At 36.9% G+C, this 21,514-nt stretch overlaps 2 protein-coding genes across 4 annotated transcripts in view; one reads left to right on the forward strand and one right to left on the reverse strand.

The window, feature by feature from the left end:
• IMMP2L (inner mitochondrial membrane peptidase subunit 2) overlaps window positions 1-21,514 on the reverse strand; it is an 895,893-nt gene that overhangs the window by 425,035 nt on the left and 449,344 nt on the right. The gene's annotated exons all lie outside the window — the stretch shown is intronic.
• The window catches only part of LRRN3 (leucine rich repeat neuronal 3), a 37,615-nt gene continuing 21,170 nt past the window's right edge, over window positions 5,070-21,514 (forward strand). Inside the window, exon 1 of the mRNA XM_068549312.1 lies at window positions 5,070-5,427. The gene's annotated coding sequence lies outside the window, so the exon portion shown is untranslated. The remainder of the gene's footprint in view (window positions 5,428-21,514) is intronic.

Genomic DNA, 21,514 nt, shown 5'->3' on the forward strand with positions numbered 1-21,514 from the left:
CAGGGAACTATAGTCAATATCTTGTAATAATCTATAATGGAAAATAATCTGAAAAAGAATACACACACACATAACTGAATCACTTCACTTTGCTGTACACCTGAAACTAACACAGCATTTCAACTATGCTTCAATTTTAAAAAATGATGTCATATACAGGTCAGCACTTTATCAAAAACAAAACCAAAAATGAAAAACAACCATTATCCCATCAAAGATAACTACTACCAATAGTTTAGAATATTTTCTTTTTTGATAGATTTCTTTCCAGTTATTTCTGTGCAACCTATGAACTACCTATCTGGCTACTTACCTATCTATTTACCTGTATATATTTTCTAAAAATGTACTTTACTATTTCACTATTTTTTACATGGCTAGAGAAGAAGTTAAAGTCAATCCTCTGAAAGGGAAGACAAAAGGGATGAGCAGAGAGAAGCCAAGATGAGAGACAGTTTTAGACTTAGAGAAAGACAAGGAGGATGAGAGGGAAGAAGAGAGGAATCTGAGGAAGAGACAGAAAGACAGAGATTTATCTCCTTGACTTCTGACATCTTTCTCATTTTTGGTTGTGAATTTCCTCAAGGGGTGAAATTACTTTTGTCCTTCAACTAGAGTCGTATCCTGTATTAAAAAACAAGACCTATGGTTAAATAAGGATCTCATTTTTTTTTCCAATTCTACTTTTCAAAACTCCCTTGAAAAAGAAAATGAGAACTCTACTCCAACTTGCTTTAGTTCAACATTCTAACAAACAGCCAAGGTTCCTCACTTTACATCCTGTTTCTAACTTAAGAGCAAATCTGCTATCAGAATCAGACGAGGAAGGACAGTGCCACTGAAGACCTTCTCAGCTCAGTGTCAGCCCCTCTTCATCAGTGGCCATTCACATGTATTTAACATGTCAGTTCATCTTTCCAACCAGGCACTGCATCTCTTCAGAGCTCTATTTCCCAAATGGTGCCAGCAATAAAAATTCTGTCATTAACACTGAACCAACACTAACTATATAAAAAGATCCACTGTCGAGTGCATAAAATTTATTCCTTTTTTAAAATAGTATTTTTATTTTTAGCATCCCTTGGTGCTGACTACATTTAATTGGTTGACTCAGTCATCAATCAAGCATTCGCTTATTTTCCAAATGAATACTGAGTGCCCTGTGCAGTAAAAAGAGCCTTCGCTCTGTAGGCAGACCAAACTGAGTTCAAATTTTAGCTCCATTATTTAATAGTTTTGGGACACTGGGCAAGTAACTTAACTTCTCTGAGCCAATGTTTCTACACTGTCAAATGGGGATAAAAATATCTATCTTATTAAGATGCTGTGAAGATCAAATAATTTTTAAAACAAACAGTATGCAACAAACGTTTTTTTCTCCATGTTTTTACATGCTGCAGATGTTAAAGATGATTAAGATACAGACCCCCCCCTCCCCCATCCAGGAGAATCTTAGAGATTAAAAAGGGTCAAACTACAGAAACAGTTGTAATATATTAAAAAAAGTGATAAGTGATAGCAGGGATAAAGAATGCTAGCGTGGGTCAAATGAGAGCTCATATCTTGTTAGAGGATCAGAGAAGATTCCACAGGGGAAGCAGCATGTGAACTGAACTAACTTATTTCAGAGTAGGTAGACAAAGTGAGAGGCAGGGACTTAGAATGGAAGGTAGAAAGGACACCCCAAACAAAGGGGATAGTTGGAACAAATGATGATATGATGACAATGACAATGATAATAATGAAAATAATGGTGATGTCAAACATTCATTCAAGCTTACTATGTTCCAGGTACTTTTCTAAGCTTTTAAATATATTAACTACTTTAATCCTCAAAACAATCCTAGGAGGAAACTGAGATGCAGAGATGTTAAGTTCTTGCTGAGGGTCACAAAGGTAGAAAACGGCAAGGTAAGCGTTCAAACCCAGGTTGTCTGTCCCCAGAACCTGCACTCTGACCCACTACCCAGACTACTTCTCTAACAAAAGCACACAGGCAAACACTGCCTAGGATTCCACGAAACAGCAATAAACCTTCACAAATGAGTAGCTTAACTTCAACCATTAAATCAACAAATACGTATTTATTGCACCCCTATATTTTCTTATTTGATGATCCAGGCAGAACTCTTTCAACATAATTTAAGGGCTGTAATTACTCATTTATGTTTAAAAATCATTTCAATACATTTTCATTAGAACTGAGTACTCATTCAGGAAACCCTGCAGATATTTATTACAAGGCAGCTGACATGCACATCCATGTAATATACTGTATTTGCAATGGATTCTAAAGAAAAAAAAAAACTTGGAAAGAAGAAAAAAAGGGAAGGAGGAAAAGAAGAAAAAGCAGAGACCTATCAATCATAAGAGGGTGATATAGCGGAAAAATCTTGGAAGACCTGTGGGGTTCTAGTCTTGCTCTCTCTGACCAGCTGTGTGCACATATCACGTTTCTTGAGCTTAAAAGACTCAGGGCATTAGAGTTTTAAGACTTTGTTTCTCATTTGATGACCATTCACAATTGTACTAATTCAAAAGCCCCAAAATCCTCACCCTGTCACAATTTAATGTCTTCACATGGTACTTTATAGATATGATAATAAGTTTTTAACATATCTTTTTGGAGGGCTACCTTTCATTACTAACAAATGGTTGACCTGATGCAAAAGTAAAAAATCACCTGAAACATATACTGCTTCTACTCAGCTGCTGGTGCTCTTGTATCAAAAGGAAACTACAGCCAAAGAACAGAACCCTCACTCTTTTTATCCAAAGCCAGAGTTACTTTCTCTCTCACATTGAAATCTCATTTCTAATGTTCCATGATATTAAATTTATAAAAATGAGTATGAAATCTTTTGAATTTATCATGTGCCTACACCAAAAGGACAATTGCAAGAAAAGCTATCTCATCTCCCATATGCCAGAAAAAGGTAATCACAGGAAGTTAAAACAACTTCCTATGATAGAGCATAAGGTAGCATTTCAAATATTGCACTCTCACTGAATTAAAACTTAGATTTTTATTTGATTTCTGAAAGAGACTGAAATTTATAATATTAGTTATGACTGTTGGTTTCATTTATAAACCAAGAAAGTAGTTTAAACATCTGTTTGATTATCACCACTTCCTTTCATTATGGGAGTCCATTATAATTGGTTTGATAACTGGATTTGTCCATTATACAGTCAACACCAATCAACCACAATGAAATGCTTAAGGAACCAATGGTATAAAACTAAAATTCCTTTTTCACGTAGTTATCACAATTTTAATATAATTCGTCCATATGTGGAGATAAAAATCTGCCAGTGGTGAAATTATTTGGAATAGGCAAGAAATTGGCGCTGGAGAGAGTAAGATTGGGGGAGTTACTATTATCACAAGTACATTAAAGTAAATGTCGACACAGTGCATCACAACGTCCCCGACACTGGACCGTAGGTGCCTAACATTTACGGCGTAAGCGCTAGAGTGTCTAGTAAAGAAGAAACTCTTACGGTAGCATTCTGAAACAAGTGTTAGTAGGTTAAACAAGAAACTACTTATGCCTTGAACTTCTTTTTATTCAAAAGGTTAAGAACCATTTGAATAAGGTTTTATAAAAGAAAAAAATAAAGCATTTGGGAACATTTTAAAGAAAACCACAGAGAGAAAACATTTAGTAGTTAGAAACAAAACTGGTATTATGATTATAATAAATGTAAACTCTTGGTCTATATCGTTTCAATAAATACTTAAGGAGTAATTAGATGTGAATGTTTTTTTCCCCTCCCCAAGTAAATCCAGTAACATGAAAACGCCATTTCTTTTTACTCCACTAGAGGGTAGTCTCTCAAAACCAGGGCTGGAGTCATGAATCCAACCTGTTTTTGACCTGTTGATAAATTAATCCTCATGTTGCGTCCTTTTCAACAAGATGTTTCTCTGGATGCTAATTAAGGTTGTAAAACATGCATTTTTTAAAATTGCTGCCTATTTACGCACAGGTGTCCTTGCAGAAACATACATTGCTATGCTTTTCTGTGTTTCTTTTCAAATTTCTGATAATTCAGTGGGTGTTTTACATGTGGTGTATATAGTATATTTTCCTGGTAAATATAAATTCTGAGTTAATAGGTCTTAAGAACAAAGAGAAATCATTTTCTTGAGGGTTTAATTTTATTGCAGGTGAAGGTCTTCCCCAGAGTTAGTAAAGCATGCACCCTAACACACACACACAGATACCCACTAACAAACACCCTGACACACGTACCCGTTCATATGTGGTTGGCAAATTAATTTCATCACATAAGGAGAAGTGAGTGAATGTTAACCGGAAAAATATATTTTTAAAAATCCCCTCTTAATATGCCAATGTTGTGAATTATAGAGAAGCAAATATATGCTTAATTTTTAAAAACTGGTCAGTCCAGGTCAGAAATGCCACTGCTTCAAAAACAAACAAAAAAAGTGTTATTGAACAACAAGCACATATGCTAAATTAAGTAGGACCTACAGAAAACCAAATGCCACTCAAACAGTTTTAAGCCGCTCTTCTTAAATAATACAGCCCTTGGTGAACTTCACAGAGAAGGAGTCAGAAGCTCTGCATCCCTCCCAGGTGCTTTTAATATTTGGGAAATCCTTATTAGTAATGTGTCCTGCTATTTCCAGAGAGAAAACACAGTTTCTCTGAATGACTGAGAATCCAAAAATGGGAAAACTTGTCAAAAATTCCTCCCCCTCAAAAAAAGGAAGGAAGGAAGCAAAGAAAGGAAAGAAGAAGTGGGGGGGGGAAGGAGGGAGGGAAGGAAGGGAGGAAAAAAGGGAGGAAAGAAGGGAGGAAAGAAGGAGGGAAGGAAGGGAATGATACCTAGGAAAATAAGCAAGGCTGTTTCACTTATTTGTATCCTAAGTAGCAGTGTCACAGAACAGACAGGTTGTTTCAGCCAACCAGACGGGAGCAGCTGCGAGCGCTACATCTTGGCAGTCTGAAGCGATTGGCTCCTCTCTGGGGAGTGGAAGGTGTTCAGTTATTAATGACCGCTGAGCAGGCAGCACCATGTCAGTGTGACAACCGATCGGGCGAACGATGCACCACTAACCACCATGGAAACAAGGAGAAATAAAGCCAGCTCCCAGGACCTCTCTTCACTGGATTGAGGGCTTCAGCCTGCCGACTGAGAGAAAGAGTTCCAGGGAAAAGAAGGAATCCCAGCTGCAGCCTCCCGCCTTCGTTTACATTTTAGAATACAGAGATAAGATTGCTTGCATGTGTGCATATCTATAGTACACGTTTGTGTATACTTTAGTACACACACGTATGCACCTATTTACACCCGGGCAAGAACACAACCATGTGATTATAGCAACTAAGGAGCTGAGGAATCCAGCACGCAGGGACACAGAAGGTGGTGTAGCACAGAAACCGCTTTTACAGGGTAAGTTTGAAATATGCATTTCTATATAAATATGCTCTATTTCTTGTTTAGTTGATGCTCTTTTTTTTTTTTTTTTTTTTACACCTAAATTCTCCTCTGATGTTCTCTTCCTGTCTGAATTCTGAGAGCAGTTTTCTTTCCATTTCATTTTTGAGAGGAAATTCAAATGCAAAAGCCCTCCGGCTCTGTGTATGCCTAGCTGTGTTTGTGGGATTCTCCAACATGAATTTTACTAGCTTGAACGCCCATCAGAGGATGTGAGTGGGAGAGAAAAAGCAGTGCTGGGGTGGGGGGGAGGAGGAGAGAAAGGAGGGACAGAGAAGATAAGGGGACAGTGGGAGAGAAGACCAGAGGAGAAAAGGAGAGGGAGAGGGGGCGAGGGAATTTTGCTTTCTCTTCACAGTACTTGTAATGAAAAGCAGATCACACATCTTTCTGTGTTTTGAAAGCAACCCCCCAAATGGGGCATTTTTCTCCCTTTCACTTAGTGGTTGGAGATTTAACACAAATGCTGCTGTATGTCAAGAGCCAACACCACTAAGCAGAGTGGCAGAATGGGCATATCACAAACAGTTACTGAATTTCTGCCAGGCTACATCTTACGGATTGGGGTAAATGACTTCCCTTTAATAACATCCCCTCGCTGGTCTGAAGGGACAGTGCAAATGTCTGATTGCTTATGCAGCTGCAACTCTAGGTAAAAGGATCCCATGAACCAGAAGAGTTCTAATCTTTTTTGGTAATTAACAGGATCACAGCAGGATGGCTTTAAAGTACATTTCCTATTTAAGAAGATTGTTTGTTCAAACCAACGGCTATATTCCCTTTGCTGTTACTGAGCTAGAAGGCTTCATTCGCCTCTAATTTATTCATTTTTAACAATATGTCCTTGTTTCCGTGCTTTTAATTTTCGTGAAAGCAAGCTATGAGAATGAGTCGAAGCTTCCTCATTTAGTGAAAAGGGGACAATGTGGAAAAAAAAAAAAAAAAAAAAAAAGGAGTAAGGATTCAAAATATCTATCTAGAAAACAGCGTGCCCTGGCACTATAAATACTGCTTATACCCTGTATTCCTCCTCTTTAGCTTCAGGAGCAATGCCTTTGAGACAGAATTACTCTCAGTAACCTATGAGCATCTATGCAGCGATGATTCATGGTATACAGTGTGGGTTAATTTATACTTCCAGTCGTGTGAAAGGAAGCCAGCTACTTAGAATATGCTTTCAAACAGACAACGTCAATTGAGGATGTTATGGAAACATTCACTACCCCCTTTAACGGATCCTGTAAAGATGTTAAAGCAAACCAAGTATTTACATTTCATCTTCTGCAGCTCCCTCCTCCTTTCCTTTAGGTCAACTAACCAAATAGTTAATGGAGACTGCTTCTTTTGAACTGCACGTTATTTTTTTTCTACAACCGTAATTTCAGAGTTTTTATTGGTTTTCTAGTTTATAATATGAGCCAAAACCAAGAGACAATAACCAGCCACTTAGATCCTGCCACTTTCCCATAAATGTGTCAAAAAATGAGTCGCTTTACAGTATGCAATGTAAGAAGTCAATTAATTCCAGGGACCTTTGTAAATGATGACAAAAAAGCAGCTCTGACAATATTCCGTGGGCTTCGATTTTCCCTCTGTAAAATGAATAAGTTTAAGACGAGGTTTCCTGCCCAGAGTGAAAAATGAAAGGTGCTGAAGCATTAGCTCAAAATATTGGCAAGTTTGCTCGCTCTGCCTCAAACGCCACACGCAATCTATAGGAAAACAAAATGATTCATTACAAAGAGGAAAAGGTATATTTGCTTTTCTGCTATGCATTAGAAGTGTGCCTTCTGCCACAGAACAGATCTGATATTTTTGAGGTACCTCCTAAGTTCCTAGCCAAGAGACAAAGCTTGAAGCAGATACTCAACCTCCGGATTTCAAACTCCTGTATAATGTAGCATTGCAGTATTGATTTCAGTTTTTCCTAGACCTTTTCTGGGGAAACTTTCCATACCAAACACACACATTCTTAAATCCTACCCAACCTATTTTAAAATTGCAATCAATGACACCTAAGAACAGTGGATTCACTCTTTAACCTTGGTAAAGCTCACATACATATTTTGTGGATTACAGAGATCAATAGTGTGCCCACTTGAGTCTGAGAAATACAATCACTGCAGAACCCCGGGGTTGTCACTCAGTGTGTGCCAGGGAGTTTGGTGATCTGATGAGCATCTACCAATGCCAGATGATGGACATACGAGCATGCCTGCAAGACTTAACCACAGTCTCCCCCAATCATGTAGCTATACCAGAAATAATAGCTTTCTGGCAAGACAAGCTTCAAAGAACCATGTTTTCAGAGTGTTGCTTTTCACAGGCAACATGCTGAGTTAGAATGCTGATTAGTAGGTGGAATTTTTTTTTTGGTTATTATTGCTGCTGTTAATAGCTTAAAAAACAGTTGTATCAGCTTTCTAGCCCAGCAATTTATGGACCTATGAAAACAGTAATCAACTTATAATTTACTAACTGTATTTTATTATTTTTGATCTTTTTTACACCTACTCCTTTTTTTTTTTTTTTTGGCCACAAGATGGGTTCGATGTTTTACTTTCTTCCCCCAACTCTGAATTTTTTCTGGTGCAAAATGCCTATGTAAAATGACATTGCGATATTTATTACAAAATAATTATGTTGATGAGAAAGGTTTGTAATCTGAGTTAAAAAATAACACTTATGTAAGTTAAATAGTATTACTTAATTAGCAGCCCCTGAAGATGGTCATAGATGAGATATCTGCTGGGGAATCTGAAGGAGATCGTTGAAAAGGAAGCTAATAGCATGCTAAAAAATGAGTCCCTACTTCTAGCCTCAGTGAGGATGCCCCCAAAGAATGATTTAAAATAATGTAGCTCCAGCCAATCTGGAGAAACACTGGACACATCTGCAGCCACTTAAAATGTTCCATGGAGACCTGCTTCTGAGGGTTTAATCACTTATGTATCCCTCCTCGGTCCCATGCAACTAAATAAAGCAGGTAAACACGAGGCAACAGATCAGTATATCTCGTCAGGGCTGCCAAAGGTAAAGCTCTTTTATGCTGGCTGCGAGAGCAGCACTTAGGAAAGCTTCCCAGTGTAGCAACTGAACACAGGTCCTGCACACTGTGCAGTGCACGCCTCCCTGGCTCCCTTCTGATGAAGTGATGTCTGGTTGGACACCTAGCAAGTAGTACATGACAGCAATCGTTCCCTCGGCCACAAAGTAAAAGGAAGTCAAACTTTATATAAAGAAAGTAGGTGGTGCCAGAGGACAGAAAAAGTAACAGGGAGAAATATAAATGTTTCTTTAACCTGATGGGAGGGGTAGAAATAGATCTCAGTTGGCGCTATTTAGAAGTCATTAAGTCAAGGGGAGCAGAGATGACAAAATGTTCATCTCAAATTTTGTGAAGAAATGCAGTGCCCGCCAGGCCATCTACTGTATTTGCATAATTGTCATATTTGTATATAACTGTTTGCTACTATGTTAATTTATCTTTAGGTTGTGATGAAGGAGGGCTATTTTTTAAGGTGCCATTCATGAAAGCACATTACACAACCTCAGCGTGGGGAAATGAAGAAGGGGAAGAGATTTTCGTATAATAGTAGAATTTTAGGATTGAATGGGACCTTTGGTAAATGGTCTAATATGCTCGTTTTACTGGGGAAGAAACTGAGGCCCAAAGGGTTTAACATCTTTACCCCAAATCACTCAGCTCCTTATTGGAGGCCTAGGGTAGAACCCCTCACAGTGCTCCCTCCAGCCTACTCACTCTTCCAAAGATAATACTCTTTAAAAAGTAAAAGAAAAGACTCATAGATATATGCAAAAAAAAAAACAAAAAACAAAAAAAACTTAAGGAGGTGTTTATCCAGATAATCAAGTACTCTAAAAGTAAAAGCAGACATTCAACAATAGAAGCCATATGATTTGTTAAGTACCTCACAACCAAATATTTGTCTTTGGGATGTAGTCTACTATATTCCGTAATAAGTCATAAAAATTAGAGATTTGCCCTGTTTTTAAAACATCTTAATAATAACACTGCTCTCCTTCACCTATAGAAATTCAGCTATTGATCAGCCACTGTAAGTTTTCCCAGGAATTCTGAAGAGACTCTCCAATCCTTTTTTACTGGGTTTACCAGTAATATTTTAAGGCACTTACATGTGTCCTCTTTATATGCAGTGTCCATTCTCAGGCTTTGCTTCTACACCTCACAGAGGAAATTCTCAGAATAGCAATCCCTACTTTCCTCTCTCCATCTCCCCCATTCTGCCTTACGTTTTCATTTCCAAAGTTAAAAGTGAGAGCCTTTGTAGACAGTGACATACCTCCTTAATTTCACAGCCCTATTTTTTTCTTTTTGGCAAATTTCTCTGTTTCTAAATGTGCTCTCCACGTTTCGCTAAGATAATAGCAATGAACGGACCCAAAAACTTTGAGGAAGTAAAGGAGGATACAAAAAAATAACACAGCAATTGTGACTATTTGTTTAAGAGCTATACTGTGTACAGAGTAAATGACATTTGCTCCTCCCAACAACCTGCTGAGGGAGTAATGATGATCACCTCTCTTTTAAGATTGGAGAATTAAGTTCTGTGAGGTTAGAGACTTGTGACAGTCAGGGAGCTAACATGTGGAGGAGTTGGGTAGCCTCACTCCAAAGATGGTACAGCAATGATCATAGTACCTGGCACTCTGTGAGCCCATTAGTAAATATTCGTTCCCTTTTCCCTGAAATCCCACTCTAGCCTAACCCTTCCAAGTTTTATGCCCTTTGTACCATACCACACTATATGTGGATAGATTTCTGCAATTAAAAATCTGTACTTCTTAATTTACATCACAGCTAATAATATGCCCAAGTTAAATTAAAAAAAAAAAAAAACACACACACACACAACCAACATCTATTCTTGGAGAAAAAGATTCATGTCTTCTACCTACTCATCCATATGTTTGTCTGACAGCATTAGCACTCTGATAAACAGATACTTGGCAAAGGTCTCAAAAATTGGATAAAATGGGATGAGTAAATTATTCAGGCATGTTCCAGGTTGTTGGAAAATTAAGAGCAAAGTCCTCAAAGTCATTTGAAGCACCACCAATGGATAAAGTTTCCTAGAAAAGCAGCTTCTTTGGCATCTCCTTTCTAGTTAATCTTGGAGAGAAAATGGCACACAAAGACCTCAAAATGCCAGTAAATTTATTCAGATTATTCTGAGGGCCCTTTCTAAGGGAGATTTTATCTTTCAAAAGTAATGTCATCCTTGGAATAAATGAAAATCCCTGAAACACTTGTTCTAAAGGTTATCATGTAAAGCTTTACTTGCAGAAGGTGAAGCATTCTACAGATAATCAGCTACTCTGTTTAAGAAGGGGTGTAAACATCACCACTTTTTTCCATGTCTGCATTGAAAAGGCCCATGGACTCCCCAGTGACCCACTGAAAGGCTTAGCATCAACAAGCAATATTTTCTATTTCCAGAGGCCTGAAACCCCTGGGATTTAATTCCCTGAGGAGTGAGAAAGGAGGCAGTGTTTCCTGACTTGTACAAAGCAGTGACTCCAGGAAGGGGAGAACGTATGCCCCTGGAACTGAGCCTGCTAACGGGCCATGGCTAAGCAATGGCCTTCAGCAAGGATCAGGACTCGCAACACCTGCCAATGACATGAGTAATACTGAATATTTTCATTACAGAAAATACTTAAAGAGGCCTCATTTGCATTGTGGTAGAGAGGACTGAATGCGCTTTATTACAAACGCTCTGTAAAATTAGAAAATTAAATTAATAAAATGACTATAAAGGAACAAGGGCAAATATTCTAGTAGATTCATTCCACTGGTAAAATTTGCTCCATAATATCTTACAGTCTCGTAACACTGAAAGGTCAGGGCATTTAAATTACATTGTCAGAAATTTACTTTTGTTACGAAAAACTAAAAACTCAAAAAAATGCTAACAGCAGACATGTATTTTCAGAGGTATAATTCATATTGGCTTTTATGTCATTAGAATAGTTTTTTCACCGCTATATTCATATTCCCAAGACATACTGGTCTTATCATTGTTTGCTAACAATGTCTCTGGGCTCCATGTTTAATTCTATTGTCATCAAAAAATCAGTCACTCAGAAACACCAAATACTAAATATATTCTACAGAGTATATGGGACCACAATGGACTTTTTTGAAATTTCAAATAGTTGCAGGAGGTAATTTCAATATACATCTAGACAGATCGTATTTTGATTTCTACAAAGACCAAGGGGTTAATGTCCTTACACTGCACATGTTTAAGGCATTGAGAGTAAAACAATGGAGTGGGTGAAAATGGGCCTGAGTGTAGGTTGCAATGCTGTATCACTGAAGAGAAAGTGCAGTAGAATGGAATGAGAAAAACAATGCTACAACCATATATGAAAAAGAAATATATTCTAAGCATTTAGAAAACTTGGAAGCTCCTTTCCTAATAATTCTTGAATGAAAAACAAGTAAAATGCCATTATAAGATAGAGCTTAGATTGTATTCATCCAACAAGTCAATTCTTTGTGTGAATAGCTGAACTGATTCACTTACCAAACATACAATTTATATTTGTTCCTCTTACTGTAGTCTATCACCCACGCATTTTTTACACAAACACTACAGCGGCTCAAAGAGTGTCATAAGGTGATGTTCAGCTAACTTTTTTAAATCAATGAGGCATTTGCCAAAGTACCATTTCCTTAATCAGTTACTTTAAACAAGCAAGCAAATTCCATATAAATATCAAAGTCTCATTTTTCATTTACACTATAAACTGTGTCACACTCTGCTGCTGTTGGACAAAATGGTCAAAGAAATGAAGAATTACATGTTTTATGACATAAAATACTGTTAGCAGAGACCTAATGAGTTCAAATCGCATTATGTCTCTTTGACAATCCCTTATTGGCTAAGGGAATGACCACAGAATTAGCAGATCTCATTTACTAAATACAGGCATTTTCCGTGCCCAACACTGCTGAACACTTCACGTGAATTTTCTCATTTAACCCTCATAATAATCATATGAAGCAAGTTTTGTATTATTATTATTTTAATAGTAATTATTATTAATCCCATTTTACAAATGAGAGAAATAAAGCTTAGTGAAGAAAAGCAACTTGCCTCACCTAATTAAAGGCAGAACTGAATAAAGGAACCAGGTCAGTTTGGCTCTAAATATCATGCCTTTGTACACCAGGCAACACTGCTTCCCTGTTGGTATTACCTAAATATAACTAGTCTATACTGCCCTTCCAGGAGTCAGATTCTCTATCCAAATACAATCACCCCACTTGGCATTTCATAGCATGCGTTCTTCTCATACTAGGATATTATCTCTTGGCAGGATTCATTCATATTTTCTTCTTTTTTTGGTTTCTGAGAAAAAAGTGATGATTTACTTAGTTGTACTTGAGTATCACTATCCATTTGATTAACTAAAATGATTTCTGCAGTTCACAGGCCAACCTTTGACTGGTGGCTTGTAGGCTTACAGACTTCTTCCTTCACCATTTTTCCGTTAAGTAGAATTCAGCGTGTTTCTTTAACCGAGGTCGCTCGGCGCAATAACTGACACAAAGGAGAAACGCAAAGCTTAGCCCACAGGTCTCAATTTTCATTATTTATAACAATCCTTCCTGGGTCCAACTCCAATCTGTGGATCCTTCCTTTCCTCATGCAATCTCCTTTAAACAAGGAAGGTGAAAACAATCTGAATACTATTTCACTGCTAGTATGATTATCAATTGTCAGTGAAATGCATCAATCCTCCTCATTATCAATAAGCTTCCAGCTCTGTAAAGATAACTGATGAAAGCCATAATCCATTTTTCAAAAGGAGCATGCTGAAGCAAACCTAAAACTTCAGCAGAACTGTTCTATCCCAGCTGCTTGCAAAACTTCAGCACTTCTCGCTGAGTGACCTCCTCAAAGAGCTATCAGGGGAGTCCTTCAATCTGACTGCCCTACATAGAAAAAGCTGAATGTGAAATTAAGGCCAAAATGAATCCTGAGGATTCTTCCAATGATAAGGAATAGGGTTTAGAGAGCTCATGCTCAGATGTCTTTTCTTATCAGAATGAAGTTTTTTTTTTTTTTTTAACCATTATAATTAGGCAACTGAAAAATGAATTCAAGCTGAAGGTGATAAAAGGTTAAAATATCTGTGCATCATGAATAACCTAACTCAAAGCAGGTACGAAATAAAGAAAGACTTTTAGAATTTTAAATTAAACTTTTTGAGTGTTTTATTCCTGCTATTTCTTACATTCATACATAACAGTGAGGAGGAGGAGGAGAAAAGGGGGATGCTGGACAACAGTTATTCAACATGTACCACAACCTGGACCCTGGTTAGGCTTTTTACGCACCTCATCTCACCTGACGTCACAGCTCTGGGAGGGAGCAGAGCCTCAGGATGGGGAAGCATGTGCCCAGCTTCCCATTGTATCAGGGTCTGGATTTGAACCCTGAATGTCTGACTCCAAAGCCCATGCTATTAAAATCATGCTATCTGCCTCCCATGTCATATATATATATTAGAATAAGCATAATATATTTCTCCTTTGGGAAGCATTTTACTTTTCATACAGACGCATCCAACAACAGCCTCTTTCTATAGTTGTAAGTTTCTCAGCAAAGTTCAGAAAGCTTATATAATAATTAATCAAACTTCAGTTTTACCACATGGGGCAACCTGATTAGTATTTCATGAATAATATAATGAACACTTAATATAATACAACTAATCTAAAAGAAAAGTATTATTTGTGGATTTTCTACTTGAATATTGCCATTAATCTGTGTAATTTCAGAAGTGTAATGAAAAAAAAAATATGATCATAGTTGAATTCCAAAAGGACTTGTGAACATCTAAGATCTTTACTATTTCTTAGGGAATGGATATCAGGAATAAAATGAGGAACGTTTTCCAGGCCATAAATACCTTGCAAATTGAACATGTAGAACAATGTTTTAACCCTATCCTTCCCCACTGAATGTAGCTCACCAGATTAAGGAAATATTTGAAACTTCTTTATATTTTTCTATATTGTGTACACCTAGGAAAGATGACAAGCACTTATAAGCTCAAATCTGCTCCATAAAGAATTTTTTTATATCTAGAATAGTAACTCCTCCTCGACCACCACATCCTGACCCCATCCTTCCCACACAACACTGAAAGTCGTAGTATATTCAGTTCTTAATTTCATTTAAGCATGAGGTTTTCCTTTTGAGATAACTATGTTTAATTATAAATCAATGTGCTACTCTGTACTTTACTTGATAGAGACTTCTATGAATCTTTGAAAGGAAAGATAGTCTAAAATAATTTATCTTTTAGTCATTCATTTAGACATGCCCCAACATGGTTATTTAATCAATGACCACGGATACATCCAAAATCAATGAAAAGAATCTTGAGGTATTGGTAAGAAATTATGTATAACATCTATTTGCTGATGTATAATACAACAAATGGAGCCATATCTATTTATCTATCTGTCTATCTATCTATCTAAATTTTCTCATCTTAACAGGTGCCATTCTATCAAGATTTTCCAAGGCATCATATTCCAGAAGTATTGTGAAACACATTGTCTAGATGTAATATATCGATATATATGTTTGTACATTTTGATTCATTTTCAACATTAAACAAAGTTTATTAACCTGTAAGTACGATGATCAACATCGAATTCACAGTGCTTATTTTTAACACAGAATCACAATCTATGAGAGTGACACCTAATTATTTTTCAAAGTTTCAGAACTAGTGGTTAAAGATTCAAGTCTTTTTTCATTGTCCATTGTCTGCCATTTTTGTTTTAGGTTTAGCAAAATTGCTTATTAGCAATGAACAATTACTTGCTTTATACAGAATATGCATACAGTAGGAATACTGTGTTGTATTTTTCCCAAGAGAAGACCGGGAATAGGGTAGGGCTAAATGAGATAGGGGCTTGACTGTTAGGGATATCACTGAGATATTTAAGTGGATGTTCTTAGTTAATATACCTGTGAGACTATGGTAAGAATAGTCCCTAGTCTAAAGAGGACCACCACCTATAGTCATTCTTGGCTCTCAGATGATGTCTATATGGTGGTAGATCAGGTATCCTTAGGAGGAGTGTCTACCAGAAATGGACAAAACCCTTTTTCCTGCATGGTCATGAACTCCTGTTTTCAAATGCTATATCACATTCTACATGGAACTCAACTGACGGTTACCCAGAAACCACCACTGGCATCATTAATGAATGAATTCTACACTGCCTATTGATTTGCCTTCAAATGCCATTGAATAATACAAGTCAGACCCGGTATAACAGAACTGTGAAGCTGAGAGAAATTTCACAGATATTAAGTCACTTGCTCACAGTGACCTCACCACTTAAATACATAATTGGAACCAGAAACCAGGTGATTCAATCCTTGCCCAGCAGTTATTGCACAGCACATTGACTGTGATGGCAGAGTTTCAAAAAGATTGGACCATGTGCTCCTATCAAATCATTCCTTTTCTTAAGCACCATTATGACCAAAAGTTCCCAAACTCAACCTTGTAGAGAAATTCAGCAGTGCCTTCCCTGTGAAGGGCCCATATTTGTACAAGTGCTAGCTGCTGGAGTCTGGCAGAAGCCCAACCCTCTATCATCCAGTCACTCTTCAAGATGCCTCTTTAGATTGACATTTTACTGACATTAATGTGTTGCTGCTGCTCTGCATCAAGCATGTTAATTACTTGAGACCTGGGTTTTGAATTTGTGCCCTAAAGTGGTTTTAGCTGAAGAGTTGTTTTGTTTCATTTTTAAATCAGTCACATAAGAGAGAGAGAGAGAGAGAAATTATTAAATGGAAAACTCACAAATTAAAAAATGGCAACCATACAAAAAGCAAGTTTCATAATTATCCAAAATAGAAATAGAATGATACAGTTCTTTGTGCTATTCTATTGGAAATTTCTACCCCTCTTGGATATTCCATCCCAAATTTAGAAGCCTCTGAGATCATTCTGCCCTAATCCTCTTTGCTGGGAACCTAAGAAGCCTTATAACATACAAAATAATTACGATTTTTGAAATTATAAATCTCATTTCAAACTTATTTTTTTAGCTTTTTATAAAAACCCTGTCATAAGTTTTCTCCCAAAAGAATGCATAGTATAGAAATAATGAGAACTAGAAGCTCTGAGTTGCTAAATTAAAACGTTTAAATTGCTGATGATAACATGATCTTATTTTAGAGTGTAGAGTTTCCATTTATCAAAATGACTTCAGAGATAGTTTTATTTTCTCTCATTTGAAAAATCCTTCTTGCAAGTACTAATGAAAGATGTTTAAATAACATTTTAACTATCTCTTTAAGATTTATTTCCCCCCAAATGTAACCATATCTCAAGAAATGACAACTGTCCTATCCCATCATCTCAAAGAAGTTATGCTATCACTTTTGTAGATTTATATAGTTAACCATTGTACCTCTATAGCTCTATCTGTTTCAAGGCCAACTTAACACAAGCATGTAGGCATACATTTACACACTTGCACACACACAAATACTGGATTTTTCTTAACACCTGTCAACTGTCAATAGTTCTTACCAGTGTATAAATATTTCAAATAAGTCTAGCCACACTTACTTGTACCTGGTTTCCAATAATTTTTCATCTCCTAAGACATGCCATAGAACTGAGATGACAAATACTGTGGTGCATTTTAAGAGTTATTCTCACAGAAATAAGCAAAAAAAGAAAAAAATCTACAAGGCAAGTAAAATTCTACAAACTTTTATGCAAATCAGTCAAATGCCATTCAAGTAGCTCTATTTTGCTCTTCCACTTCTGTTCTCACATCACCACCTCCAAACTAAGTTACAACAAATTCTAATAAATTTGACCATTATTATGACTATTATTAATTTGATAGTGATTAATATTTAGTAATTACTTTGTTTCCTGTTCAGTTAACATTAAGAGCTCTTTTTTTTTTTATACTAAGAGCCTTTAATGCATTATTTAATTTTCATGCCATCCCTCTGAGGTAGGTACTATTATCACCCACTATTTAATAGATGAGAAATCAGTGACAGAGGAGGAAGAAGAACTAGAGTCTGTGTCTGATCCCTTAATCACTGCTGCCTCTAAGGAAAACCACTGAGAGTACTGGAGAGCAAGAGAATACAACAAAGCATTTGCATTGGCTACTTAAGAAGTACTGGGGTTAAATGTGGGGCAAAGTGGGAACAGTAAAAAGTGATATGTCTGTAATACAGGTTTGGTGGAAAGGCTACAATTTCACTTTCACTTCCCAAGCATAACACCACTCATATCTCTGGGTTTGGGCCTGTATTCAGGCAACCGTCCTGAAAACCAAATTTGCTGGAGAAATGTCTCCTGCTGTTGAAGAGTTCCATCTTTTCTTCCCTTCATGCATGCACATACACACCTCCGTTTTTCACAGCTTGAGCTAGTTTTGTAGAGGGGAAATGATGAAACCCCAGGTAGAGGAGAGACAGTAGTCATACAATTGTCTTTCTCCCACTCCCTCTTTCCCATAAATATACAGTTATATAAGTCTCAATTCAATATTATTCTAGAGAGTGAAACAATTTCTTCCGTCATCTGCTTTAGATTTACCAAATGCCATCTTTTGTTCTAGAAATGTTTTCACATCTGTTGCTAAAGCTCCAAGTTTATATATTTCATGTATCCTTATGCTGTCAGTGTAGCAACAAACACCATCACTTTGATTGCTGCTGATAGCAGTTTTAAAAGGAAGGAGGGGATATTATACATGAAACTACTCAGTATGGTTGTCAACAGTTGTTGAAAATAGTTCTAAATACTAGAAATGTCTCATCATGAATTCCCCCACCTAGTCTTTTCAGGCTTTGGCTTTTTGGAACAAATGCTAAAGAAAGATTCTTAAATGTAGGGGAAAGGAGGGTTGTTATTAGGAATAGAAAAGGTGGAGGACTTGCCAATGGGCAGCAGGGGAAGAGACATTAGTGTATCCTAATCAGCTGTAAGCTGCACTACTCATCAAATTTAAAAATACACACACATCCAGGCTCTCATTCCATTGGAAGCAGGGGCAAAATCTCTTCGGGAGGAGAGGATCATGACTTCTGGAATAATGGGGAAGAAAGTAAAGGCAAGCAGAGGGAAGGGGAGAGTCTTATACACAAGAACAGAGAAAAGATAAAAGGAAGGAAGAGAAGGTGCAAGTACAATAGCTGTTAGAAATGAGTTGGGCCCAAAATGTGGGTCCACTTCCCAGGGCACGGAGAGCAAAAGCATGGCCAGAGACTTCCAAAAGTTCCCAGTAGAGAGCAATTTCAATTTCCACAGCAAAGGAATCATGGAGACAAAAGTGCACTCATCTCTGTAGACTGAAACTATGTATTTCCAAATAAAATAATCCCAATACCTTTTAAGGTGCCCTTTAAAAATTAATTTGACTCTTTTCCATGAGATAAACCAAGGAATCCATGTGTCAATATGCTGAAAAAATGACAAAATGGATGTCAAGTAACCTTCATTTTGCAACAAAACCTTCCGTGCTTCTGACATCTAGTTAGTCCAGTTGATAGCATGTATGAAACTCAGAAATTATGCAGCCAAAGAACAGAATACTAATTCCTGACAGCATGTGGAAAGGAACAGATGAGAACAAAACACCACAAAAGTTTATAAATTGACCAAACAAGACTGCATATGTTACCATCTTCTATGATAACAGAAATTTATTGACTGACAATTTACATTTGGTTTGCTCCCTTATTCTGCAAATCACAAAAATGGGTTGCTGTGGCAACTGCTATTTAGCTTGCTGGGAGGAAAATAACAATAACAACAACCCTCAACGTACCTTCTAAGACACAAATACAGCATGTATTTTTATTGTTCCTCCCGCCCCAAGAGAACAAATCTCATGACGGAAACTATTTTTTCATAGTTTTAAAACTGGGCTTGCTTTCTGTCATTTGCATTTTTAAATTATGTATACTACCAATTTATGCAAATGGGAAAGAAAAAAATCCACAGAAATATAAAAGAGATGGATACAGATTGCCTGAGTCACATGAATGTGATTGGGCCATTGTCTTTTATAGCATCCCCACTTTTATCATCGACAGCTCTTTTAACCAATTTAACTCCGTTGACGTATCAAATCTATGCATGATACTCCCAGGAATACACTGAGAGCGCAATGCTTAAAGCATGAGCAAGAGCAGTCTTATTTTTCTGGACCAAAACCAAAAGCAAGGTGCAAATAGGAGATCATTGATTTTCTGGGAAGCATATTCTTAACCTCACAATAATGCACATCAGAGTCTGCATTAATTTTCTGGGAAGCATATTCTTAACCTCACAATAATGCACATCAGAGTCTGTTCACAAGGAGACTGTGCAGGACCCTAGAACACATCATGTTACCAACATCTGTGCACAGTGGAGAAAGCAAATAAACATCTCTACTCTGAATAAAACGGGAAGAAGAATACTCATCCTTTATCTACTTACTTCTCCAATGGGACCTAAAAGAATGGACACAAATTAGTAGATCCTTTAAGGTCTTGAAAATAAAAACTCGAGTTATTGTTGTCCTTATTCAGTGGCAAGTTTGATAAATTTTTAAACTCTCCTGATGCTGTTCTGACTGGGAAGGTCAACTTTTCTTCAAAGAGCTCAATTACCAGCCCTTGAAACAACACAAGTCTCTTCTTTCTGGAAGTTCACTGATTCTGAGAAAGCTCTTTTAGAAAAATGGCCTACTTAAAAAGCAAAGAAATAAAACAAAGCAGATATGTCCTCTTCCACCACCACCACTGCCATATGAAAACCCTCTCTAGGGTTTCTCACCACCCAAGGCTTGAGTTAAGGGCTGACTATTTTGAGGCAGGGACTCAAAGAGGGTAAGGATTGGTGAGGTATGCCAGCTAAAAGATAATAGGGATTTATAATATAAATAACAAGATAACAGGAACTAAAGTCTCAGTGTGTGAAAACACTATGTATCCAAGATGCAGATAAAAGTGTTCCTTACAGATCTTGGAGGCAAAAGTTCCTGACTGTATATATTAGTCTTTTCTGTTGCTCCAGTTAATCACACGAAAGATTAAATGGAGTGAACACACAGATTCTTTTTTCACTTTTCCTTTGGCAACAATAGAGAACAATCATTTTAAAAAATAATTGGAGAAATCTGTGTTTTGTTCATAAGAGAAAAGGAAAACATTCATTCAACAGTACCACATAGAATCATTTGCTTAATAGCATTTCTAATATGTTATGCATTTATTCAATCTACTTCTTACTACATTAAAATGCAAAAACAATTACTCTGGATGTAAATCCTAGAAAAACAATCAAAGTTTCTATTAAATCAGAGAAGAGACAGTTAAGCTGCAATGTGATTTGCAGAAGCTCATGAATAGACAATACTTAGAGTTTCTCACTAGAAAGTGAAAGCATGGTACAGACCCAGATTCCTTCTCATTTTCCCTTCCCTCTTCTCTCCCTCTTTTTTCCTTCTCTTCTTCTCTTCCTTCCTTTCTTCTTGGACTCAGACTAAGGAGAGTCTTTATTTAAAGCCTAAAAATTCAAATTATGTAGGCATGTAAAATCATCTTATGTTATAATACCAGCCTTAGCAGATAGAAACTTCCTTTCACATTCCATTATAAATAGTTTACATTCAACTGAACAGTCACAGGGGAATATGGGCAGCTTCAACCTTCTAGGTCCATTGTTACACACAAAAAAATTCTTGGTTTGTTCTTTGTATACTTATATTAAAGCCATTTCTGTTCATTAAAAACTCAAAATAAGCATGTTAAAGAAAAGGCAACTGAACATGAAGCAAAGAATAAAAAGAATCTGCATGTATAACAAGCATTGTGCATTTTACTTTGTCTGAGAGGAATTTTTTAAATCCACATGCTTTAATCGGGGCGCTTCTGGAGTAATAATCTCAAATATGAGATTCAATAAATGTGTTCATGCTCTGATT

This window comes from Eschrichtius robustus, chromosome 8, assembly GCF_028021215.1.
Source record: "Eschrichtius robustus isolate mEscRob2 chromosome 8, mEscRob2.pri, whole genome shotgun sequence".
NCBI classification, from domain to species: domain Eukaryota; kingdom Metazoa; phylum Chordata; class Mammalia; order Artiodactyla; family Eschrichtiidae; genus Eschrichtius; species Eschrichtius robustus.